Below are 7,143 nucleotides of genomic sequence, written 5' to 3'. Positions count from 1 at the left end.
TGGGCTAAGATTCCAACGCATTTTACGAAACACAAATTTAGTAAACCGCCTTTGGACCTCTTCAATTCTATCAGAATGAACTCTATAGCATGGGTTCCAAATCACATCAGCATATTCGATTGTTGACCTAATTAGTGAGGTATAAAGGGATAGTAAAACATAAGAATCCGTAAAATCCTTACTATTCCTTTTAAAGCCTAGTACATACTTGTGAACCATCTCGTGAACCCATACAAATTTCAGTTTTTGGTTCACCCGTGAACTTGCTCGTGAAGCTGAGTGGAGAACAAAGTGGAGAGTTTTCGTTCACGGGCAATTCACGTGCAAAATGTACGGGAACTGTTGGTGAAGCTTTGACATTGTTCACAACGTGTACTCACAAGTGTGTACCAGTGAGCAATGTCAAAAGTTCACTTTCTCCACTGGCGAACGTTCACTTCACGAGGAAGTATGTACTAGGCTTAATGAACTAGGGTGTTCGCTTTAGCCACAATGAAATCTATATGCTTTTTTGGAGACAAAGTGTTATCAAAAATAACGCCTAGATCTTTGATTTTGATAACTTTAGTCAAAAGATTCGATTCGATTTTATATGGAAAATTAAAATCTAATGCAGATTTAGAAAATGATATAGCTTTGCATTTTTCAATATTAAGTTTCAAACTGTTCAATGAACACCACGTAGAAATATGGTCCAAATTTTGTTGAACTTTTACACAATCATCAATGGTTTTAATTTTAAAGTACAATTTTAATTCATCAGCATATAGAAGATAATTACAATTTTGTATTATGTCAACTATATCATTAATATATATTAGGAAAAGTAAAGGGCCAAGATGACTCCCTTGCGGAACGCCGGAGGTACATTTTATACTTCTCGAAACTATGTGGTCAATAAACTCGTTGGGTTCTGGTTTCTAAATACGAAGAGATCCATTGAAGCATCTCAGAATGAAAACCAAAATATTGAAGCTTTTTCAGTAAAATATGATCTACCCAATCAAAAGCTTTACTAAAGTCGGTGTAAATAGCATCTACTTGACATTTATTCTCCATTGCATTTAGGACATATGAAGAGCAAACAGCCAAATTAGTCATAGTAGACCGACCCGATACGAAGCCATGTTGTGACTCAGATAAGCATTCCTTTATCATAAATTCTATTTTATCTTTAACCAGACTTTCGAAAAGTTTGGGGATGGCTGAGAGCTTGCAGATTCCTCTATAATTTTCTACTAGATTTTTGAAACATGCCTTGAATATAGGAACAAGAAATGCTTTTTTCCATTCTGGTAAAAAGAACCCCATGGATAATGAGTTGTTGAATAATTTCAACAGAGGCAAACAAACAGAACCACTACAATTTTTCAAAATGCTTGATATTATTCCATCGGCACCGCAACTATTATTTATTTTAAGGGCGTGAAGCGCTCCTGAAGCCTCATCGAAAGTCAACTTTTTCTTCTAAGTTTAAAACAAAAGTGTCAATTGGAGAGCAGTAAACAGACTCAAAAAAGTTAGCAAAAAGTTCCAAATGAGTATCAACATTTGAGGAATTGACTCCTTTATAATTAACATTTTGAGGAATCCCAGATGACTTTCTTTTGGAGTTTATGAAAGACCAAACGATTTACTATTATTTTGTATGTTGTTTGCAATATTCACATTGTAATTTCTGTAGAGGAACTTATTTAATACTGAAAAATCTCGTCTAAGGTTACTAAAAACCATATAATCAGTGTGGTATCCTGTTACTTTAAATTTCGCTGAGGCTTTATTTTAAATATATTATTAAGGTGTAAAGGCCTTTTGTTATACCATAAAGGTTTCGAAGATTTCCGTTTTTGTACACGCGGGACAAATTGATTAAAGCCCATAAACAAAATTTCTGTAAAACGATTATAATCGCGTCCTAAGTCAAAAAAATTTAGTTCAATATTCCAATCAATGCCAGAAAAAAAATTTCCTAGTTCAATGAAGTTAGTTTTTGAAAAATTAAATGAATTTACATAAGAATTGGCTTCGATTTGTTGGTAATCGCACATAACAATATTAATAACAATTTCTTTATGGTGACGAGAATTATTAAGTAAAGAAAATGGAGCTTCAATAACACTAACGTTAAATTCATCAGAGCAAATAAAAACAAGATCTAATATTTTCATTTAACAATTAGTAACAGAATTAACTTGGCAAAGGTCTAATGAGCAAATAAAATCAAAAAAACAAATTTCAAAATCTCGGTTTAAATTACAAACAATAAGCGTTTTTTTCATTTTGGGAAATATTGTTTTATTTATAATTTTATTTACGGCCGAAAGGCATTAGAATTGAGTATTATTGTTTAACTTAGAGTGTCCGTACGGGACCAGTAAGTTATGGTTAATTAGGCTAGTTTCATTAATTTTTGTCTAGCTTTAAGAAAGTTTTAAGAATCCATACTTACTTACGCCTAAACTACTGAACCAATTTGCATGAAATTTGGTATGGAGATATTTTGATGCCCGAAAAAGGACAAATCCTCGTTTGTACCCCGGAAAAATGACGCATTTCCATGGGAAAATTCAGGTGGGCCGATCGCCTAAACTACTGAACAGATTTAAATGAAGTTTGGTATGGAGATAGTTTGAGAATTAAGAAAGAAAATGCACTACTTTTGACCTCGGGAAAACAACGAATTCCCATGGAAATCCCGTGAATTAAGTTCAAACCAATCAGTCTGGTCGTTATGTCAGCATCAACGAAGCTCTATGGCGTCTGTTCGGGGTTTCCTTACATGAAAGGCACCCCTTCGTTACTCACCTCAGTGTGCATTTAGAAAAAACGGCGAAATTGTCTATTTTACTGGAAATAATTTACAAGAGAGGCTATAACGACTATCACCGCTTTTTTTTAACTCTGTACAAGAGATGAGTTTGCAAGAACGCTTCTTTACGTCGAGGTACCAAGGTATTACATCTGGAATGCCACACGAAAAGAATAGAAACGTCGCGTTCAAGGATTTACTTACTTACTTAAGGTGGAGCTAAAGTTCGGGGCGGACCTGGGCCTTAACTAACATGCGTCTCCAGCCAGCTCGGTCCCTAGCTAGCTGTCTCCGGTTTCACACGCCAGGTTGGTTGAGGTCCTCTTCCACCTGGGTGCCCCAACTGAGTCGCGGTCTTCCTCTACTGCGCCGTCCCTCGGGATTGGATTCGAAGACCAACTGGGCTGGAGCGTTGATGTTCATTTGCTCTACATGACCAGGTCAATGTCGCTGTACAACCCGTACAGTTCGTTGTTATATCTTTTCCTCCATTCTCCATCTATGCGTACGGACCAAAAATCACCCGAAGGTGAGTGTCTAATAGATGGTGATTTTAGATGCTCGAGAGAGAACTTTACTTCTCAATTGCCTTCTAAATCCAAAGAAGCAGCGATTTGTAAGAGTTTTCTTCGTTTGATTTCAACGCTGGCGTCGTTGTCTGTGTTAATATCGGTGCCTAGGTAGACAAAGTCCTTAACCACTTCAAAGTTATAGCTGTCCATGGTGACGTTTTGTCCAAGACGTCGTTGTTAAGTGTCCTTTTTTGATGACGGCATATACTTGGTCTTGCCCTCATTGGCCACTAAACCCATCTTCAAAAACGCTCCACTGACATCACGCTTTGATCTTCCAATTATGTCAATATCATCGCCTTGTCTAAAACCTTTTTTGACATCAAATGCATCGGTAAGATCTTTTCCGACCTTGATAGAGCAGAGAATGCTGTTACGTTATGTGCGTGGGCCAACCTCTTTTAATGATCTAAAAAAGCATAATGATCAATAATTTACAACAATTCGAGAGACGTGTGAGAACATAGGATTATAAAAAAACGACAACCAGTGGAAAATAACTCTAGAAGAGGCCGCACAATGCAAATCTACTTCAAAAGTGCGAGAACTTTTTGCTATATTAGTAGCAACATGCGGACTGTCAAATCCTCAACAATTGTGGTATAAGTTTAAAAATGATATGGCGGATGATATTTTACACAAAGTTCGAGAACACAATCCGACTGATATAATTTACAATGAGGCGTTAACTTTTGAAGAAGATCACGTTATAAATATTACTGGGAAAGATTTGTGTTAAATTAGGAAGACCAGACCACAGAGAATTGGGGAAGTAAGTTAGTTCGAGAATTATATTATAATACTGTCGCTCTGGAACAAAGAATAACAGAGGATGTTCACTTTTATAATCGGAACATAAAATAGTTTTTAACACAGTTATAGGTGGTTTGCTCCAGGAGGCACTGTCAAAACTTTCCTTTTGAATCTATTGTTAGCTAAAATTCTGAGAAACAGTGGAATTGCTTTAGCAGTAGCTTCCTCAGGAATAGCAGCTACGCTGCTTAGTGGTGGATGGACAGCGCACTCGGTTCTGAAACTGCCGCTGAACAATGATTCTTAAGCAGGGCAGTATGCCTCTTTTCTTCTAAAAATCGAAGAAGATTGTACGGCAAGACACTGTAACGACTCGATTACGTTGAGACATGGATTCTGTCAAATTGTCTGTAGCACAGGTGAAGTAAAAAGTAATGTCTATCGAAACCTGCATATATAAATGGTGAATCGGGAGTGGTTATGTGAGAGGGCAATTTAAGCTCCAACTGATGAGATAGTTAGCCAGATAAACGAACAAACAATACGGACCTGGGGGTAGTAGATAACGTTATGGACACATACCCCATAGAGTTTCTTAATTCTTTGGAAATTTCAGAGGTGCCTTCTCATAAGTTGAGATTGAAGGTTGGTATTCCAGTCCTGTGAATGAGAAATCTTGACACACCAAAGTTAAGTTATGGTACACGGCTACAGATTACTCACCTAGGACGAAATATTATAAAAGATATAATCATATGGCTGGAATAGCAAAAGGAAAAAATGTGTCAATTCCCCGATTTGCCGTTTCAGTTTAAAAGAGTGCAGTTTCCTCTGAAAGCAGCATTTTCAATAACAATAAATAAAGCACGCTAAAAGTTGCAGGTGTGAATTTGGAAAAACTGTTTTTTCCATGGACATTTATATGTAGTGTGCTCACGAGTCTCAAACCCACAAAATCTTTACATTCTGGCCAAGGAAGGAAAAACAAAAAACGTCCTATATAAAAATGTATTGCAGTAACCTATCTTCTTCTTAAAATATATTAACCTAACCTAACCTATGACAATCACACTTAGTATGGCCTCATCCCATCTCGGCACAATTGAAACATATGTACGTTCAAAAAAGTACAGCTCAGGATTTTTCATACTACTCGTACTATCTAATCCGGACAAAGTCGGGGGGTTTTACCCTAGTGAATTAATAAAAATGGATTTAAAAAAAACCCTCTCTCGATTTTGGTCACCTTGAAATTTACTGCTCTAAATTCGTATGCAAACCATTTATAAACCTCCTTTTTAAATTCTATCCAAAAGACCTAAGTACGTTATTGGTGTGCCAGCCCAAATATTAGAATTTGGACGAATATATGTATAAGCTTTTGTAAATTATAGCCAGGTCAGTAGCAGAAAAAAACTTCTTGCATCGTCGGCTGAAATCTAAACACTTAGCAGCATTTTTGAAAATGTCACTCCACAACAAGTGGTTTGTGGTGCACATAACTATAACTGAACGCTTTTGAGTCTCCTCGATGCAAGTACCATCCATCGATAGTAGCATTGAGGGAAGGTAACGTTTTTCTGACAGTAGACAGCATTGAGTTTTCGAAGCGCTAAATTCTATACGGGTTCTTGACTCCCCATTGAACTATGCTGATAAGATCGAAATTTGATGTTTATCCTACGCTGCTGTTGGTAGTCAACATCCAAATGATGAGGACAAAATCTAAAAACGAATATAAAAAGCTGAGGGTAGGTTATAAGCGAAACAATTGTAGAGGGTTAGAAGTTTCAGACAGAAGATCGTTTGTAAAAATGAGGAAGAGTATAGCAGACAAAACAGAGCCCTGAGGCGCACCAGCGTTTACTTCGTGGGTACCAGATTTGAATAAATACCACTTGAATTAAACATTTTTACTAACCCAACGAAAAAGAGATTCATCAATACCAAATGCCATACTGCCGGTAATTAAGAAGCTTTCGTTCTTCTTCTTAAACTGAAAATGCATCAGCGTTTGAATGACCATGGCCATGCAAAAACTAAATGCGTCGAATATGTCCTTTAAAGGTATTTCTAGCTTGTTTGAATTTATTTTGGTTTTCCTCAGTGGCGTTGGTTTTAATAATCCGGAAACGTTCATCTTTGATGTGTACAGAAAAACAAACAAACTCACCCAGAAAAATGAAGAAGTTATGAACATTCGTGGCCTTTGAAAATAAGAGAGAAGAATAATAATTAGAGGAAAAATATTGCGAAGCTTAATACAAGTTAAGGCAGGTTTTTTACCAGAATAATTCTTAAATAAGGCCCCAGGATAAGATTGTATACCATACGAGTTTTACAAGTATTGTACGGACGAATCTCTTAATTACATGACCGAATATTTAACGAGATATTCAACGAAGGATCAGTATAGATGAAAATTTGAGGAGAGCCATGATCTTTCGATCAATTACAGGGAAATAACTTTTTTAAACGCAGGAATGAAATTATGCTCTTACATCTGTCTCTCGGAACTTATCCGGTTCTTAACTCCATCAGCCAAGCGCACTGTGGTAGAAACAATCTAATGATGTATGAAATCAAAATAAATTTAAATGGCTTAATCTTGTAAAATGTGTCAAAACTGCCTGGAAGCATGGTGCCCGTGCGCAGGGCTTTTATGGCAGAGGTCTTGGTTTCAATCCCTACCTGTGCCATCTTAAGTTTTTTTTTCTCATGGGTACTGCCTCTTGCGAGGAATTGACAAATAATCCAAGTAATTCTTGTCATGAAAAGTGCTTTCTCAAATTAGCTTCGGATTCGACATAAAACTGAAGGTCCCCTCCATCTCTGACAACTTAACTCGCACAAAGAAATGGCTTAAAGGTGTAAGTCACTGCACGTAGTAGTCACGTAGTTTTCAATGGACACCAATTTATCATTATTTGTATGTTCAGTAAGTCAACTACTTATTTATTATTTCTATTATCAATAAAGTATTATATCTTAAAATGAACATTAAATAAA

The sequence above is a fragment of the Eupeodes corollae genome, chromosome 1 (assembly GCF_945859685.1).
Source record: "Eupeodes corollae chromosome 1, idEupCoro1.1, whole genome shotgun sequence".
Classification (NCBI taxonomy): Eukaryota; Metazoa; Arthropoda; class Insecta; order Diptera; family Syrphidae; genus Eupeodes; species Eupeodes corollae.
The sequence above is the reverse complement of the archived record's forward strand: the minus strand, read 5'-3'. Positions refer to the sequence as shown.